The sequence below is a fragment of the Oncorhynchus tshawytscha genome, unplaced genomic scaffold (genome assembly GCF_018296145.1).
Source record: "Oncorhynchus tshawytscha isolate Ot180627B unplaced genomic scaffold, Otsh_v2.0 Un_scaffold_1716_pilon_pilon, whole genome shotgun sequence".
Taxonomy (NCBI): Eukaryota; Metazoa; Chordata; class Actinopteri; order Salmoniformes; family Salmonidae; genus Oncorhynchus; species Oncorhynchus tshawytscha.
In genome coordinates, this window is record NW_024609320.1 from 1 (window position 1) to 20135 (window position 20135).

A 20135-nucleotide genomic window follows, 5' to 3' on the forward strand; every position below is an offset into this window, starting at 1 on the left:
CCTGTATAAAGCCTCCACATTGATCTCTGTGCTGGTGCCCCCTGTATATAACCTCCACACATGGACTCTGTGCAGTTGCCCTGTATATGGCCCAGCTATTTACTGCTGCTGCTCTTTAATTATTTTGTTATTCTTATCTCTGGCTTTTTGTTGTATTTTCTTGAAACTGCATTGTTGGTTAAAGGGCTTGTTAGTAAACATTTCACTGTAAGGTGAAACACCTGTTGTATTCAGCATTTCACTGTAAGGTGAAATACCTGTTGTATTCAGCATTTCACTGTAAGGTGAAACACCTGTTGTATTCAGCATTTCACTGTAAGGTGAAACACCTGTTGTATTCGACACGTGATAAATAACATTTGATTTGACAACACAAGACTGAAGCAACACGATAAATAACATTTGATTTGACAACGCAAGACTGAGCAACACGACAACGCAAGACTGAAGCAACACGACAACAAGACTGAAGCAACACGACAACGCAAGACTGAAGCAACACGACAACGCAAGACTGAAGCAACACGACAACGCAAGACTGAAGCAACACGACAACGCAAGACTGAAGCAACACGACAACACAAGACTGAAGCAACACGACAACACAAGACTGAAGCAACATGACAACACAAGACTGAAGCAACACGACAACACAAGACTGAAGCAACACGACAACGCAAGACTGAAGCAACACGACAACACAAGACTGAAGCAACACGACAACACAAGACTGAAGCAACACGACAACACAAGACTGAAGCAACACGACAACACAAGACTGAAGCAACACGACAACACAAGACTGAAGCAACGGAGAAAACTTGAGTAGAGTGCAGTTATCAGGGTGAATTTAAATAAATGTCACTAAATCGACACAAAAATAACATTGTAAAAACAAGAAAACATTATATAATCTCCCTCCTGTAGTTTGAAACTAATTTGACTTGAATAATATGCTCAACTATCTTAATCTATCCAACAATGTCACCAACTCACCAAGCTTCTAAATCACAGATAGTGCCTGGTTCATTCCCTGATCCTTGATTGGATGGACAACATGTCAGTTCATACTACAAAAGCTTTGAATATTCCGGAGGAGGTCCTCCGGAAATCGTCATAATTACCAAGTGGAAGGGAGTGAGAGCACGAGGCCTCGGCTTGGTTTGTATTAAAGTCCAGTGTAGCCAGAGGAGGATGGAAGCTGGCTGTCCTCCGGCTACACCATGAATTTGCTCCCCTAGAGGGTGCTGTTGAGACTACTGTAGACCTTCATTTGCAAAGCAGTGTGTTTTAATCTGTCACATGGCTCCCTGTCCGGCCTCTAGGTCACCAGGCTGCTGATTATTGCACACAGCTGTCACCATCGTCACGAGCATCAGCTGGACTCCATCACCTCCTTGATTACCTGCCCTGTTTATATGCTCCCTTCGGTTCCTTCCCCAGGCGTTGTGTTTCTGTTTCAGTTTCCTGTCTTCTGTGTTCAGTTTTCTGTCTGTCTGCTGTTAGTGTTTCTGTTAGTGTTTCTGTTTCCTGTCTGTCTGCCGTTAGTGTTTCTGTTTCAGTTTCCTGTCTGTCTGCTGTTAGTGTTTCTGTTTCAGTTTCCTGTCTGTCTGCTGTTAGTGTTTCTGTTTCAGTTTCCTGTCTGTCTGCTGTTAGTGTTTCTGTTTCAGTTTCCTGTCTGTCTGCCGTTAGTGTTTCTGTTTCAGTTTCCTGTCTGTCTGCTGTTAGTGTTTCTGTTTCAGTTTCCTGTCTGTCTGCTGTTAGTGTTTCTGTTTCAGTTTCCTGTCTTCTGCTGTTAGTGTTTCTGTTTCAGTTTCCTGTCTGTCTGCTGTTCGCTTCTGTTTGTTTCTGTTTTCAGTTTCATCGTGTTTCTGTTTCAGTTTCCTGTCTGTCTGCTGTTAGTGTTTCTGTTTCAGTTTCCTGTCTGTCTGCCGTTAGTGTTTCTGTTTCAGTTTCCTGTCTGTCTGCTGTTCGTGTTTCTGTTTCAGTTTCCTGTCTGTCTGCTGTTCGTGTTTCTGTTTCAGTTTCCTGTCTGTCTGCTGTTAGTGTTTCTGTTTCAGTTTCCTGTCTGTCTGCTGTTTAGTTTCCTGTCTGTCTGCCGTGTTTCTGTTTCAGTTTCCTGTCTGTCTGCCGTTAGTGTTTCTGTTTCAGTTTCCTGTCTGTCTGCTGTTAGTGTTTCTGTTTCAGTTTCCTGTCTGTCTGCTGTTCAGTTTCCTGTCTGTCTGCTGTTAGTGTTTCTGTTTCAGTTTCTGTCTGTCTGCTGTTAGTGTTTCTGTTTCAGTTTCCTGTCTGTCTGCTGTTCTGTTAGTTTCCTGTTTCTGTTTCAGTTTCCTGTCTGTCTGCTGTTAGTGTTTCTGTTTCAGTTTCCTGTCTGTCTGCTGTTAGTGTTTCTGTTTCAGTTTCCTGTCTGTCTGCTGTTAGTGTTTCTGTTTCAGTTTCCTGTCTGTCTGCTGTTAGTGTTTCTGTTTCAGTTTCCTGTCTGTCTGCTGTTAGTGTTTCTGTTTCAGTTTCCTGTCTGTCTGCTGTTAGTGTTTCTGTTTCAGTTTCCTGTCTGTCTGCTGTTAGTGTTTCTGTTTCAGTTTCCTGTCTGTCTGCTGTTCGTGTTTCTTGTTTTGTATTATGTTCTGTTTATTTGTTAAATATTCACTTCCTGTACTTGCTTCCCCGACTCTTGGTGCACATTCGTTACATCAGGTGAATATCAGGTGAATATGTTTAATTTGACAGTTTTATCTAAAAGTAAACAGCCATAATGAACTAAATCTATCTAAATGACAACGCTTTGAGATTTCTTTACGTAATGAACAGAAACGCTGAAAAAAGGTTTTATTGTTATTGAGAAAATACGTTTTTTAAATTGTTCATTATTTTACATTTTTCTGAAATTCACTGAGTAGAATGGTCCTACCCTTCCTCCTCTGAGGACCCTCACACACACACACACACACACACACACACACACACACACACACACACACACACCATCTAAATATCAGAACATTTGGTTATAGCCCTGATGCAGATGTAAAAAAGTATGTTGATATTTGCATTGTGAAAGTCCTCTCATATACAGCTTGGATACTCCGTTGCCAGGGAGACAGCGTGTATAGTATAGCGACACTGTCATACCGAAGTTGAGTAGTAGTTGGGGCGTCAGGGAAGGGGGTGGGGATGAAGTGTGTGTGTGTGTGTGTGTGTGTGGGTGTGTGTGTGTGTGTGTGTGTGGTGTGGAGGGATCCTGTATTGATTGAAATCTCTCTGTATACTGTAACCTGACCCCTCTCTGGTCGCCAGGTCTCTGCTGTCACACAGGGGTCGCTGGGCGTAACAGTGTCAGGACACGGAGGTCTCTGCTGTTATACAGGGGTCGCTGGGTGTAGCAGTGTAGCAGTGTCAGGACACGGAGGTCTCTGCTGTCACACAGGGGTCGCTGGGCGTAACAGTGTCAGGACACGGAGGTCTCTGCTGTCACACAGGGGTCGCTGGGTGTAGCAGTGTCAGGACACGGAGGTCTCTGCTGTTATACAGGGGTCGCTGGGTGTAGCAGTGTAGCAGTGTCAGGACACGGAGGTCTCTGCTGTCACACAGGGGTCGCTGGGCGTAACAGTGTCAGGACACGGAGGTCTCTGCTGTTATACAGTAACAGTGTCAGGACACGGAGGTCTCTGCTGTTATACAGGGGTCGCTGGGTGTAGCAGTGTAGCAGTGTCAGGACATGGAGGTCTCTGCTGTCATACAGGGGTCGCTGGGCGTAACAGTGTCAGGACACGGAGGTCTCTGCTGTTATACAGGGGTCGCTGGGTGTAGCAGTGTAGCAGTGTCAGGACATGGAGGTCTGCTGTCACACAGGGGTCGCTGGGCGTAGCAGTGTCAGGACACGGAGGTCTCTGCTGTCATACAGGGGTCGCTGGGTGTAGCAGTGTAGCAGTGTCAGGACATGGAGGTCTCTGCTGTCATACAGGGGTCGCTGGGCGTAACAGTGTCAGGACACGGAGGTCTCTGCTGTCACACAGGGGTCGCTGGGCGTAACAGTGTCAGGACACGGAGGTCTCTGCTGTTATACAGGGGTCGCTGGGTGTAGCAGTGTAGCAGTGTCAGGACACGGAGGTCTCTGCTGTCATCAGGGGTGGGCAGCAGTGGCAGTGTCAGGACATGGAGGTCTGCTGTCACACAGGGGTCGCTGGGCGTAGCAGTGTCAGGACACGGAGGTCTCTGCTGTCACACAGGGGTCGCTGGGTGTAGCAGTGTCAGGACATGGAGGTCTCTGCTGTCACACAGGGGTCGCTGGGCGTAACAGTGTCAGGACACGGAGGTCTCTGCTGTCACACAGGGGTCGCTGGGCGTAACAGTGTCAGGACACGGAGGTCTCTGCTGTTATACAGGGGTCGCTGGGTGTAGCAGTGTAGCAGTGTCAGGACACGGAGGTCTCTGCTGTCATACAGGGGTCGCTGGGTGTAGCAGTGTAGCAGTGTCAGGACATGGAGGTCTCTGCTGTCACACAGGGGTCGCTGGGCGTAGCAGTGTCAGGACACGGAGGTCTCTGCTGTCACACAGGGGTCGCTGGGTGTAGCAGTGTCAGGACACGGAGGTCTCTGCTGTCATACAGGGGTCGCTGGGTGTAGCAGTGTCAGGACATGGAGGTCTCTGCTGTCACACAGGGGTCGCTGGGTGTAGCAGTGTCAGGACACGGAGGTCTCTGCTGTCATACAGGGGTCGCTGGGTGTAGCAGTGTCAGGACACGGAGGTCTCTGCTGTCATACAGGGGTCGCTGGGTGTAGCAGTGTCAGGACACGGAGGTCTCTGCTGTCACACAGGGGTCGCTGGGCGTACCAGTGTCAGGACACGGAGGTCTCTGCTGTCATACAGGGGTCGCTGGGTGTAGCAGTGTCAGGACATGGAGGTCTCTGCTGTCATACAGGGGTCGCTGGGCGTAGCAGTGTCAGGACACGGAGGTCTCTGCTGTCATACAGGGGTCGCTGGGTGTAGCAGTGTCAGGACACGGAGGTCTCTGCTGTCATACAGGGGTCGCTGGGTGTAGCAGTGTCAGGACACGGAGGTCTCTGCTGTCACACAGGGGTCGCTGGGTGTAGCAGTGTCAGGACATGGAGGTCTCTGCTGTCATACAGGGGTCGCTGGGTGTAGCAGTGTCAGGACACGGAGGTCTCTGCTGTCATACAGGGGTCGCTGGGTGTAGCAGTGTCAGGACACGGAGGTCTCTGCTGTCACACAGGGGTCGCTGGGCGTACCAGTGTCAGGACACCGAGGTCTCTGCTGTCATACAGGGGTCGCTGGGCGTAGCAGTGTAGCAGTGTCAGGACACGGAGGTCTCTGCTGTCACAGGGGTCGCTGGGTGTAGCAGTGTCAGGACACGGAGGTCTCTGCTGTCATACAGGGGTCGCTGGGCGTAGCAGTGTAGCAGTGTCAGGACACGGAGGTCTCTGCTGTCATACAGGGGTCGCTGGGCGTAGCAGTGTAGCAGTGTCAGGACACGGAGGTCTCTGCTGTCATACAGGGGTCGCTGGGCGTAGCAGTGTAGCAGTGTCAGGACACGGAGGTCTCTGCTGTCATACAGGGGTCGCTGGGCGTAGCAGTGTAGCAGTGTCAGGACACGGAGGTCTCTGCTGTCACACAGGGGTCGCTGGGTGTAGCAGTGTAGCAGTGTCAGGACACGGAGGTCTCTGCTGTCATACAGGGGTCGCTGGGCGTAGCAGTGTAGCAGTGTCAGGACACGGAGGTCTCTGCTGTCATACAGGGGTCGCTGGGCGTAGCAGTGTAACAGTGTACGGAGGTCTCTGCTGTCACACAGGAATCGCTGGGCGTAACAGAGTCAGGACACGGGGCCATTGTGTGTCCATCACCGGACACTGGCAAGCGCACCTCAGATCAGGTATCCTGTTATTCAAACACACACACACACACACACGGAAAGACACACACTCTCTCACACACTCACATGCACACATCCAGGACCTCTATACCAGGCGGAATCAGAGGAAGTCCCAAAACATGTTCAAAAACTCCAGCCACCCGAGTTACAGACTGTTCTCTCTGCTACCGCATGGCCTCCAGCCACCCGAGTTACAGACTGTTCTCTCTGCTATACAGTATACTGCTGTTACTGTCTATTATCTATCCTTTACCCCTACCTACAGTATACTGCTGTTACTGTCTATTATCTATCCTTTATCCCTACCTACAGTATACTGCTGTTACTGTCTATTATCTATCCTTTACCCCTACCTACAGTATACTGCTGTTACTGTCTATTATCTATCCTTTATCCCTACCTACAGTATACTGCTGTTACTGTCTATTATCTATCCTTTATCCCTACCTACAGTATACTGCTGTTACTGTCTATTATCTATCCTTTACCCCTACCTACAGTATACTGCTGTTACTGTCTATTATCTATCCTTTACCCCTACCTACAGTATACTGCTGTTACTGTCTATTATCTATCCTTTATCCCTACCTACAGTATACTGCTGTTACTGTCTATTATCTATCCTTTACCCCTACCTACAGTATACTGCTGTTACTGTCTATCATCTATCCTGTTGCCTAGTCACTTTACCCCTACCTATATGTACATAGCTACCTCAATTACCTCATACCCCTGCACATCGACTCAGTACTGGTACTTCCTGTATATAGCCATGTTATTACCTGGTACTTCCTGTATATAGTCATGTTATTACCTGATACTTCCTGTGTATAGCCATGGTATTGCCTGGTACTTCCTGTATATAGCCATGTTATTACCTGGTACTTCCTGTATATAGCCATGTTATTACCTGGTACTTCCTGTATATAGCCATGTTATTACCTGGTACTTCCTGTGTATAGCCATGTTATTACCTGGTACTTCCTGTGTATATGTTTCACTGTTAGTCTTCATCTGTTGAATAGGAATCATGTGACCAATAACATTAGATGGACACACACAACAAAAACTGCCAGAGGCAGTCGACTCATTAACTGGCCTGGTCAGGAGGGTTGACCGTTACGTAACCTTGAAACACAGTGTGTGTGTGTGTGTGTGTGTGTGTGTGTGTGTGTGTGTGTGTGTGTGTGTGTGTGTGTGTGTGTGTGTGTGTGTGTGTGTTTGTGTGTTTGTGTGTGTGCTTGGTAGCCCTGGGAATGGTTTTGTTTCATCAGCTGATCAACTGGTGGACTTGGAGCCAGTGGGAAGATACAGTCAACTAGATGATATCCTACATATGATTATATCACCACCACATCACCTATTCTATCTCTCTCTCCTCCTTCCTTTCTCCTGCCCCCTCCCTCCTCTCTCTCTCCTCCTCTCTCCTCCTCCTCTCTCCTCCTCCTCCTCCTCTCTCTCTCCTTCCTTTCTCCTGCCACCCCTCTCTCTCTCTCTCCTCCTCCTTCCTTTCTCCTGCCCCCTCCTCTCCCTCTCTCTCTCTCTCCTGCCCCCCTCTCTCTCTCTCTCCTGCTCCCCCCTCCTCTCTCTCTCTCCTGCCCCCTCCTCTCTCTCTCTCTCTCCTGCCCCCTCCTCTCTCTCTCTCTCCTGCCCCCTCTCTCTCTCTCTCTCTCTCTCCTGCCCCCTTCTCTTTCTCCTCTCTCTCCTGCCCCCCCCTCTCTCTCTCCCTTCATTTCAACCTCTTCTCAACCTTTCATTTCTCCTGCCCCCTCCCTCTCTTTCCCTGCCCCTCCTCTCTCTCTCTCTCGCAGTCTCTCTCTCTCGCACTCTCTCGCTCACATTCTCTCTCTCTCCCTGGCCCTCCTTTCGCTCTCTCTCTCCCCTTTCTTCCCTGCCCCCTCCTCTCTCTCTCCCTTTCTCCCCCTCTTCTCTCTCCCTGCCCCCCCTTCTCTCTCTCTCAATTCAATTCAAATCAATTCAAGGGGCTTTATTGGCATGGGAAACATGTGTTAACATTGCCAAAGCAAGTGAGGTAGATAATATACAAAAGTGAAATAAACAATAAAATTTAACAGTAAACATTACACGTACAGAGGTTTCAAAACAATAAAGACATAACAAATGTCATATTATATATATATATATATACCGTGTTGTAACAATGTACAAGTGGTTAAAGTACACTGTGGAATTTCACCCAGTAGATATGGGAGTTTATCAAAATGGGATTTGTTTTCAAATTCTTTGTGGATCTGTGTAATCTGAGGGAAATATGTCTCTAATATGGTCATACATTGGGCAGGAGGTTAGGAAGTCTCTCTCTCTCTCCCACCCTTCCTCCCTGCCCTGCCCTCTCCTCTCTCTCTCTCTCCTTTCTCCCCCTCCTCTCTCTCCCTGCCCCCTGCCCCCCTCCTCTCTCTCTCTCCCTCCCTTTCTCCCTGCCCCCTCTCCTCTCTCCCTTTCTCCCCTCTCTCTCCCTTTCCCCTGCCCCCTCCTCTCTCTCTCTCCTCCTTTTCTCCCTTTCCCCCTCTCTCTCTCCCTCCCTTTCCCCTGCCCCCCCTCCTCTCTCTCCTTCCTCCCTTTCTCCCTGCCCTCCCTCTCTCTCCCTTTCTCCCCCTCTTTCTCCCCCTGCCCCCCCCTCTCTCTCTCTCTCTTCCTCCCTGCCCTGCCCTGCCCTGCCCTCTCCTCTCTCTCCCTTTCCCCCATCTTCTCTCCCCCTCCTCTCTCTCTCCCTTCCTCCCTGCCCTGCCCTGCCCTGCCCTCTCCTCTCTCTCTCCCTTTCTCCCCCTCTTCTCTCCCCCCCCCTCTCTCTCTCTCTCCTCCCTTCTTCTCCCTGCCCTCCCCTCTGTGACCCCTCTCTCTCTTTCTCCCCCTCCTCTCTCTCCCTGCCCCCTCCTCTCTATCTATTTGTAAACTTAAGGGCTTTTTTTAGCATGGGAAACATATGCTTACAGTGCCAAAGCAAGTGAAATAGATAATAAACAAAAGTTCCAAAACCATTTTAAAAAATGAACTGTTAACTTCACACTCACAAAAGTTCCAAAAGAATAAAGAAATGTGAAATGTAATATGATGTCTATGTACAGTAACGATGTGCAAATAGTTAAAGTTCAAAAAGGAAAATTAATAAACATAAATATGGGTTGTATTTACAATGGTGTTTGTTCTTCACTGGTTGCCCGTTTCTCGTGGCAACAGGTCACACATCTTGCTGCTGTGATGTCACACTGTGGAATTTCACCCAGTAGATATGGGAGTTTATCAAGATTTGATTTGTTTTCAAATTCTTTGTGGATCTGTGTAATCTGAGGGAAATATGTCTCTAATATGGTTATATATTTGGCAGGAGGATAGGAAGTTTCCTCAAGTTTGGGTCAGTCACAGTGGTCAGGTATTCTTTCCAATGTGTCAAGTAATTATCTTTTTGTTTTCTCATGATTTGGTTGGGTCTAATTGTGTTGCTGTCCTGGGGCTCTGTGGGGTGTGTTTGTGTTTGTGAACAGAGCCCCAGGACCAGCTTGCTAAGGGGACTCTTCTCCAGGTTCATCTCTCTGTAGGTGATGGCTTTGTTATGGAAAGTTTGGGAATTGCTTCCTTTTAGGTAGAATTTCTCTGTCATACACACCCTCTCTCTCTCTCTCTCTCTCTCTCTCTTCAATTCAAGGGGCTTTATTGACATGGGAAACATGTGTTAACATTGCCAAAGCAAGTGAGGTAGATAATATACAAAAGTGAAATAAACAATAAAAATTAACAGTAAACATTACACGTACAGAGGTTTCAAAACAATGAAGACATTACAAATGTCATATTATATATATACAGTGTTTTAACAATGTACAAATGGTTAAAGGACACAAGATAAAATAAATAAGCATAAATATGGGTTGTATTTACAATGGTGTTTGTTCTTCACTGGTTGCCCTTTTCTCGTGGCAACAGGTCACACATCTTGCTGCTGTGATGGCACACTGTGGAATTTCACCCAGTAGATATGGGAGTCAAAATGATCAAAACTGGGTTTGTTTTTGAATTCTTTGTGGATCTGCGTAATCTGAAGGAAATATGTCTCTCTAATATGGTCATACATTGGGCAGGAGGTTAGGAAGTGCAGCTCAGTTTCCACCTCATTTTGTGGGCAGTGAGCACATAGCCTGTCTTCTCTTGAGAGCCATGTCTGCCTACGGTGTTCTTTCTCAATAGCAAGGCTATGCTCACTGAGTCTGTACATAGTCAAAGCTTTCCTTAAGTTTGGATCAGTCACAGTGGTCAGGTATTCTGCCGCTGTGTACTCTCTGTGTAGGGCCAAATAGCATTCTAGTTTGCTCTGTTTTTTTGTTAATTCTTTCCAATGTGTCAAGTAATCTTTTTGTTTTCTCATGATTTGGTTGGGTCTAATTGTGCTGCTGTCCTGGGGCTCTGTGGGGTTTGTTTGTGTTTGTGAACAGAGCCCCAGGACCAGCTTGCTTAGGGACTCTTCTCCAGGTTCATCTCTCTGTAGGTGATGGCTTTGTTATGGAAGGTTTGGGAATCACTTCCTCTCTCTCTCATACACATTCTCTCCCTCCTCACTCTCTCTCTCTCTCTCTCTCTCTCTCTCTCTCTCTCTCTCTCTCTCTCTCTCTCTCTCTCTCTCTCTCTCATACACATTCTCTCCCTCCCTCTCTCTAATTAAGATAAGGCTGTCTGTTATTGAGGAAGGAGTCCGTCTCTGGTTTAAAGGAAGCACAGAGAGCTTTACCATGTTATCATTATTGACAATTAGAGCAGACAGAAACAACATTGATTTAATGACTGCAATGACAGAACGTCTCTCTCTCTCTCTCTCTCGCTCTATTTCTCTCTCTTTCTCTCTCTCTGTTTCTCCCTTTCTCTGGTCTCTCTCTCTCAATTCAACTCAAAGGGGCTTTATTGGCATGGGAAATGTGTCTAAATTGCGACAGCAAGTAAAATGAACAATAAGTTAAAGTGAGAAGACACAAAACAACAACAACAAAAAACGATTTGAATTAAACAGTAAATATTAAAAAGGTTTCAAAAAGACAAAGACATTGCAGGTGTTATATTATCAGCTATGTGCAGTTGTTTTAGCAATGTGCAAATATTTGTAGTAGGAATATTAGAGGAAGACAAAACAGGTAAATATTGGCGGTATTTTACAATGTTGTTTGTGTTCCTCAGGTTGCAGTTTTCGCAGTATTCACTATAGTCTCAATTCTGCTCTGCCTGCATTGTTTGGGGTTCTGCGTTGTACACAAAGTATATTTTTGCAGAATTCTGCATGCAGAAATGGTTGTCCCATTTTGTAAATTTTTGGTTGGTGATCGGATCCCAGACCTCACAACTATAGCGGGGAATGGATTCTATAACGGTTTAAGTATTTTTAGCCAGATCCTAATTGGGATGTCGAATTTTATGTTCCTTTTGATGGCATAGAAAGCCCTTCTTGCCTTGTCTCTCAATTTGTTCACAGACTTGTGAAAATTACCTGTGGTGTTGATATTTAGGCTGAGGTTTTTTGTGTGCTCTAGGGCCACAGTTTCTAGATAGAATTTATATTTGTTGTCCTGGCTACTGGACCTTTTTTGGAACACCATTATTTTTGTCTTACTGAGATTCACTGTCAGGGCCCAGGTCTAGGTGCTGCTGTAGGCCCTCCTTGGTTGGGGACAGGTCTAGGTGCTGCTGTAGGCCCTCCTTGGTTGGGGACAGGTCTAGGTGCTGCTGTAGGCCCTCCTTGGTTGGGGACAGGTCTAGGTGCTGCTGTAGGCCCTCCTTGGTTGGGGACAGAAGCACCAGATCATCTGCAAACAGTAGAAACTGTATTTGTGAGTCCAGAAGAGTGAGGCCGGGTGCTGCAAACCGTTCTAGTGCCCTCGCCAATTTATTGATTTATATGTTGAAGAGAGGGGGGGGCGGGGTGTTGGGGAAGATGCCAGAGCTAAGGATGATGTTAAAGAGTTTTAGTAGAGCCAATTGGAATTTGTTGTCTGTGTGTTGGATTTGCATTGATCTTAGTGTATTTCTGAACTGTTTCAGTGTAACACCAGAGTAATGGAGGGGTCTGAAGTTTTCTGGCTCTCTGTGTTTTTATTTATGGTCGGATAGGTTCCTCAATTCCTTTCTTAGGGTTTTGCTTTATTTGTCAAACCATTTGTCATTGTTATTAATTTTCTTATGTTGTCTGCTTGAAGTGTTTCGATTAGATGGGGAAGCTGAATGGTCAATTATCACCCTCACTATTCCAGTGAAACATTTTGTCCAGGAAGTTGTGAAATGCTTACTTACGAGCCCCTAACCAACAGTGCAGTTTAAAAAATACTGATAAGAATAAGAGATAAAAGTAACGAGAAATTAAAAAGCAGCAGTAAAACATAACAATATATACAGGGGGGTGCCGGTACACAGTCAATGTGCGGGGCACCGGTTAGTTGAGGTATGCAAATAGTCTGGGTAGCAAATAGTCTGGGTAGCCATTTCATCAGCAGTTCAGCAGTCTTATGGCTTGGGGGTAGAAGCTGTTTAGAAGCCTCTTGGACCTAGACTTGACTCTCCGGTACCGCTTGCCGTGTGGTACCAGAGAGAACAGTCTATGACTAGGGTAGATGGAGTCTTTGACCATTTTTAGGGCCTTCCTCTGACATCGTCTGGTATAGAGGTCCTGGATGGCAAGAAGCTTGGCCCCAGTGATGTACTGGGCTGTTCGCACTAGCCTCTGTAGTGCCTTGCGGTCGGAGGCCGAACAGTTGCCATACCAGGCAGTGATGCAACCAGTCAGGTGTGCTTGGACCATGTTAGTTTGTTGGTGATGTGGACACCAAGGAATTTGAAGCTCTCAACCTGCTCCCCTGCAGCCCCGTCGATGAGAATTGGGGCGTGCCGGGTCCTCTTTTTCCTGTAGTCCATAATCATCTCCTTTGTCTTGATCACGTTGAGGGAGAGGTTGTTGTCCTGGCATCACACGGCCAGGTCTCTGACCTCCTCCCTATAAGCTGTCTCGTTGTTGTCGGTGATGAGGCCTACCACTGTTGTGTCATCAGCAAACTTAATTATGGTGTTGGAGTCGTGCCTGGCTGTGCAGTCATGAGTGAACAGCGAGTACAGGAGGGGACTGGGCACGCAACCCTGAGGTGCCCCTGCGTTGAGGATCAGCGTGGCAGATGTGTTGTTACCTACGGATGTGTTGTTACCTGTTACCTTGTTACCTTTTAGGGCACTATGGTGTTGAATGCTGAGCTGTAGTCAATGAATAGCATTCTCACATAGGTGTTCCTTTTGTCCAGGTGGGAAAGGTCAATGTGGAGTGCAATAGAGACGGCATCCTCTGTGGATCTGTTGGGGCAGTATGCAAATTGGAGTGGGTCTAGGGTTTCTGGAATGATTGTGTTGATGTGAGCCATGACCAGCCTTTCAAAGCACTTCATGGCTACAGACGTGAGTGTTACGGGTCGGTAGCAATTTAGACAGGTTACCTTAGTGTTCTTAGGCACAGGCACCATGGTGGTCTGCTTGAAACATGTTGGTATTACAGACTCGGACAGGGAGAGGTTGAAAATGTCAGTGAGGACACTTGCCAGTTGGTCAGCGCATGCTCGCAGTACACGTCCTGGTAACCCGTCTGGCCCTGCGGCCTTATGAATGTTGACCTGTCTAAAGGTGTTACTCACATCGGCTGGGGAGAGCGTGATCAACACAGTCTTCTGGTACAGCTGCTGCTCTCATGCATGTTTCAGTGTTATTTGCTTCGAAGCGAGCATAGTAGTAGTTTAGCTCATCCGGTAGACTCATGTCACTTGGCAGCTCTCGGCTGTGCTTCCCTTTGTAGTCTGTAATGGTTTGCAGGCCCTGCCACATCCGACGAGCGTCAGAGCCGGTGTAGTACGACTCGATCTTAGGCCTGTATTAACGCTTTGCCTGTTTGATGGTTCGTCGGAGGGCATAGCAGGATTTCTTATAAGCTTCTGGGTTAGAGTCCCGCTCTTTGAAAGCGGCATCTCTAGCCTTTAGCTCAGTGCGGATAATGCCTGTAATCCATGGCTTCTGGTTGGGGTATGTACGTACGGTCATTGTGGGGACGACGTCATCAATGCACTTACTGATGAAGCCAATGACAGATGTGGTGTACTCCTCAATGCCATTAGAGGAATCCCAGAACATATTCTAGTCTGAGCTAGCAAACCAGTCCTGTAGCTTAGCATCTGCTTCCTCTGACCACTTTTTATTGACTGAGTCACTGGTCCTCCCTGCTTTAATTTTTGCTTGTAAGCAGGAATCAGGAGGATGAAATGATGGTCAGATTTGCCAAATGGAGAGCGAGGGAGAGATTTGTATGCATCTCTATGTGGAGTATAGGTGTTCCAGAGTTATTTTCCCTCTGGTTGCACATTTAACATGCTGATAGAAATTTGGTAAAACTGATTTAAGTTTCCCTGCATTAAGGTTCCCGGCTACTCTGGGTGAGTGTTTTCTGGTTTGCTTGTGGCGGAATACAGCTCATTCAATGCTTTCTTAGTGCCAGCCTCTGACTGTGGTGGTATGTAAACAGCTACAAAGAATACAGATGAAAACTCTCTTGGTAGGTAGTGTGGTCTACAGGTTATCATGAGAAACGCTACCTCAGGTGAGCAATAGCTTGAGACTTCCTTAGATATCGTGCACCAGCTTGTTGTTTACAAAAATACATAGACCGCCACCCCTTGTCTTACCAGACACCGCTGTTCTATCCTGCCGGTACATCGTATAACCAGCCATCTTTATGTTGATATTGTCGTCGTTCAGCCACGACTCCGTGAAGCATAAGATGTTACAGTTTTAACATCCCGTTGGTAGTTTAATCTTCCCGTTAACCCGTCCATTTTATTGCACGTTTGCTAGCAGAATTGAGGGAAGTGGGGGTTTATTCGATCGCCTCTGACTTCTGAGAAGGCAGACCGCTCTCTGGCCTCTCTTTCTCTGCATCCTCTTCACACAGATCACTGTGGTCGGGCCTGTTCCCGAGGGAGCCGTATATCCTCTGCCTCGGGCTCATCAGAGTCCTGAAAGAAGAAAAAGGATTCTGCTAGTCCGTGGTGAGTAGTCGCAGTCCTGATGTCTAGGAGTTATTTTCAGTCATAAGAGATGGTAGAGGCAACATTATGTACAAAATGAGTAAAAAAAATAAGTTACGAACGAAAACATATATACGAACAAAAACACAATCGGTTGGGGGCAGGTAAAACGTCTGCCTTCTGCTCTGGCGCCATCTTACATTTCGAGCATTTCTTAATAGTATGCAGTTTGTGACCCATTTCTACACAGACCCCAAAGCAAATCAGGGGGAGAAAAATACATTTATTCAAAGAGAACAAATCATAGCTGTTATGCTGGGAAGTAGATGGTAGATGTTCATTCTTCCCTGTCCTTAATGATTCTCCACAGAACAACAGGATGTAATTTATAACCCAACCCTAACCTTTGGTTAACCAATTAGAATTCCTTGCAGTAAAGTTGGGCCAATGAACAAATAACAAGTATCCCATTTCAGGCTCAATATATAGACAATTTGGACCAATGAGAACTTGCCACATGTAGCTATGAGTCCAGGACTGAAATTCCTCCCATGTCTCTGACGCATGAATCGTTAATTCCCTATTACAGAAAAACAACTATTTCCATTAATCATTAATTCCCTCTTGACCTTTAGTCATCTGCTTTGTGTATTTATCTTAATTTAAAATATACTCACATTGAGAATGTCGGGATCTTGTTCAGTTCTGGCATTTAGGTCCTCACAGAGTAGTACTTGTCCCTGGGCCTGGAAATGATCTCCCCTCTAGGATGGAGTTGTCATCATTAAAGTATGTGGATTCTAGTGGGGAGATATACAGTGCATTCAGGAAGTTTTCAGACCCCTTCCCTTTTTCCACATCCTGTTAGGTTACAGCCTTATTGTAAAATGGCTTAAATACATTTTGTCTTCATCAATCTACACACAATACAACCTAATGACAAAGTGAAAACAGGTTTTTCGATTTCTTTAGCAAGTTTTATAAAAAATTAAAAACAGATATACCTTATTTACCAAGTATTCAGACCCTTTCCTATGTGACTCGAAATTGAACCCAGGTGCATCCTGTTTCAATTAATCATCCTTGTGATGTTTCTACAATTTTATTGGAGTCCACCTGTGGTAAATTCAATTGATTGGACATGATTTAGAAATGCACACGCCTGTCTATATAAGGTCCCATTGTTGACAATGTATGTCAGAGCAAAAACCAAGCCATGAGGTCAAAGAAATTGTCCATAGAGCTCCGAGACAGGATTGTGTCAAGGTACAGATCTGGGGAAGGGTACCAAAACATGTCTGCATCATTGAAGCTTCCCAAGAACACAGTGGCCTCCATCATTCTTAAATGGAGGAAGTTTGGAACATCCAAGACTCTTCCTAGAGCTGTCCGCCCGGCCAAACTGAGCAATCAGGGGATAAGGGCCTTGGTCAGGGAGGTGACCAAGAACCTGATGGTCACTCTGACAGAGATCCAGAGTTCCTCTGTTGAGATGGGGGAACCTTCCAGAAGGACAACAATGTCTGCAGCACTCCACCAATCTGGCCTTTATGGTAGAGTGGCCAGATGCAAACCACTCCTCAGTAAAAGACACATGAAAGCCCGCTTGGAGTTTGCCAAAAGACACCTAAAGACTCTCAAACCATGTGAAACAAGATTCTCTGGTCTGATGAAACCAAGATTGAACTCTTCTGCCAAGTGTCACGTCTGGAGGAAACCTAGCACCATCCCTACAGTGAAGCATGGTGGTGGCAACATCATGCTGTGGGGATGTTTTTAATGGCAGGGACTGGGAGACTAGTCAGGTATGAGGGAAAGAGGAACGGAGTAAAGTACAGAGAGATCCTTGATGAAAACCTGCTCCAAAGCGCTCAGGACATCAGACGGGGGTGAAGGTTCACCTTCTAACAGGACAACAACCCTAAGCACACAGCCAAGACAACGCAGGAGTGGCTTCGGGACAAGTCTCTGAATGTCCTTGAGATGCCCAGCCAGAGCCCTGACTTGAAACCGATCTACCACCTCTGGAGAGACCTGAAAATAGCTGTGCAGTGACGCTCCCCATCCAACCTGACAGAGTTTGAGAGGATCTGCAGAAAAGAATGGGAGAAACTCCCCAAATACAGGTTTACCAAGCTTGTCGCGTCGTACCCAAGAAGACTCAATGCTGTAATTACTGCCAAAGGTTCTTCAACAAATTACTGAACACTTGTGTAAATTTGACATTTCAATTGTTAAAAAAAAAAAAACATTTGCAAAAATGTCTAAAAACCTGTTTTTTCTTTGTCATTATGGGCTATTGTGATGTCATTATGGGTTATTGTGATGTCATTATGGGCTATTGTGATGTCATTATGGGTCATTATTGTGATGTCATTATGTGATGTCATTATTGTGATGTCATTATGGGTTATTGTGATGTCATTATGGGTTATTGTGATGTCATTATGGGTTATTGTGATGTCATTATGGGTTATTGTGATGTCATTATGGGTTATTGTGATGTCATTATGGGTTATTGTGATGTCATTATGGGTTATTGTGATGTCATTATGGGTTATTGTGATGTCATTATGGGTTATTGTGATGTCATTATGGGTTATTGTGACCCCCTTAGTCTCTTCCCTGTTTCACACGTGGTAGTTTGGTGGATGGGACTACCAGCTCTCTGTAACCTTGAGGGCAACCAGTGGATCCATCTCCTCTATGCCATGTTTCTTGCAGGATGATAATGTCTGTATTCATGATTTCTTTGGTGAAGTCTGGGTTCCTGCTATTTAGGCCAAAAACAGATGACCTCAGACATTGTATATTCCAGGATGAGCAGTGGAGGCTGCTGAGGGGGAGGACGGCTCATCTTAATGGCTGGAATGGAGTCAATGGAATGGTATCAAACACATCAAACGGTATCAAACACATCCATGTGGTTGATACCACTCCATTGACTCCATTCCAGCCATTATGATGAGCCGTCCTCCCCTCAGCAGCCTCCACTGAGGACGAGAGAGTAAAAGCTTTGTGGTCCATACTGTTTAATAAGTGGTTTCGACTTGGACCAATAGTGAGTAGAGCATGCTGATTATCTGATACATGCCCCCCCCCTCTCTCTCTCTCTCTCTCTGTGTCTCTCTGTGTCTCTCTGTGTCTCTCTGTTTCTTTGCTTGGTTGGGTGGGTGGGTGGGTGGGTGGTTGTTGTGGCTGGGGGTTTCCACCCGTTGAGATACTGACTAATTGACGTCTTGATCATCTCTCACCCACACAGGAATATCCAAAATTTACTGAAACACTGTTTGACTAAACCCAGTGACATGGTTCCAATCCAACCTTCAGTTTCAACTTCTGTAATTAGTAACATACTGGCGTAACCTCCACCACAACTGATCTGTGGCACCTGCTGAACACTAGACACTAGAAGAGGACCACACATCCACCTGCTGAACAATAGACACTAGAAGAGGACCAAACATCCACCTGCTGAACAATAGACACAAAGGACCAAACATCCACCTGCTGAACAATAGACACTAGAAGAGGACCAAACATCCACCTGCTGAACAATAGACACTAGAAGAGGACCACACATCCACCTGCTGAACAATAGACACTAGAAGAGGACCAAACATCCACCTGCTGAGGACCAAACATCCCACCTGCTGAACAATAGACACTAGAAGAGGACCAAACATCCACCTGCTGAACAATAGACACTAGAAGAGGATCAAACATCCACTGAACACTAGACACTAGAAGAGGACCAAACATCCCACCTGCTGAACACTAGACAGTAGAAGAGGACCAAACATCCCACCTGCTGAACACTAGACACTAGAAGAGGACCAAACATCCCACCTGCTGAACACTAGACACTAGAAGAGGACCAAACATCCCACCTGCTGAACACTAGACAGTAGAAGAGGACCAAACATCCCACCTGCTGAACACTAGACAGTAGAAGAGGACCAAACATCCCACCTGCTGAACACTAGACAGTAGAATCCTGTTTCCTCTCCCCAGAGTCAATAGGACAGTTGCATCAAGATAATTGACATGGGACATTGTGTTGTTAAGAACCCTGCACTCTGTATGTACATTTTACCTCAACCCAGGTCAGGTTGACCTCTTCATGACCTTTACACATACAAGTATGTCTTGTTTTTGTTTGGAATGTGTATATACTATGTACATCCGTTTTTGTATTGCCAATGATTTTAAATGTGCAGGATAAATTCTCTCTCTCTCTCTCTCTCTGTCTCTTCTTTCTTTCTTTCTCTCTCTCTCTCTCTCTCTCTCTCTCTGTCTCTGTCTTTCTTTCTCTCTCTCCCTCTCCCTCTCCCTCTCCCTCTCTCTCTCTCTCTCTCTCTCTCTCTCTCTCTGTCTGTCTGTCTCTCTCTCTCTGTCTCTCTCTCTCTCTCTCTCTCTCTGTCTCTGTCTCTCTCTCTCTCTGTCTCTCTCTCTCTCTCTGTCTCTCTCTCTCTCTCTCTCTGTCTCTCTCTGTCTCTCTGTCTCTCTGTCTCTGTCTTTCTTTCTCTCTCTGTCTCTCTCTCTCTCTCTGTCTCTCTGTCTCTGTCTTTCTTTCTCCCTCTCCCCTCTCTCTCTCTCCCCCCTCTCTCTCTGTCTCTCTCTCTCTCTCTCTCTCCCTCTCTCTCTCTCTCTCTCTGTCTTTCTATCTTTTTTCTATCTCTCTCTCTCTCTCTCTCTCTCTCTCTCTCTCTCTCCCTCTCTCTCTCTCTCTCTCTCCCTCTCTGTCTCGCTGTCTCTGTCTTTCTTTCTTTCTCTCTCTGCCTCTCAATTCAATTCAATTCAAGGGCTTTATTGGCATGGGAAACATGTGTTAACAATGCCAAAGCAAGTGAGGTAGATCTCTCACTGTCTCTGCCTCTCTCTCGCTGTCTCTCTTTCTTCTCTCTCTCTCTCTCTCTCTTTGTGTCTCTCTGTCTGTCTCTGTGTGTCTCTGTCTGTCTGTCTGTCTCGCTCTGTCTGTCTCGCTCTCTGTCTGTCTCGCTCTGTCTGTCTCGCTCTGTCTGTCTCGCTCTCTGTCTGTCTCGCTCTCTGTCTGTCTCGCTCTCTGTCTGTCTCGCTCTCTGTCTGTCTCGCTCTGTCTGTCTCGCTCTGTCTGTCTCGCTCTCTGTCTCGCTCTGTCTGTCTCGATCTCTGTCTCGCTCTGTCTGTCTCGATCACTGTCTGTCTCGCTCTCTGTCTCT

At 46.4% G+C, this 20135-nt stretch overlaps 2 long non-coding RNA genes across 2 annotated transcripts; both read left to right on the top strand.

Annotated features, from left to right (window-relative positions):
* The first annotated feature begins 2542 nt into the window (after window positions 1-2542).
* On the top strand, window positions 2543-5319 carry LOC121844597. Its single transcript, XR_006082059.1, has 3 exons — window positions 2543-3622; window positions 3662-4107; window positions 4261-5319. It is a non-coding gene; the product is annotated as an uncharacterized LOC121844597 (long non-coding RNA).
* Window positions 5320-14861: 9542 nt separating this feature from the next.
* Window positions 14862-18882, top strand: LOC121844598. The gene is made up of 2 exons (XR_006082060.1): window positions 14862-14955; window positions 18197-18882. It is a non-coding gene; the product is annotated as an uncharacterized LOC121844598 (long non-coding RNA).
* The last annotated feature ends 1253 nt before the right edge of the window (window positions 18883-20135 follow it).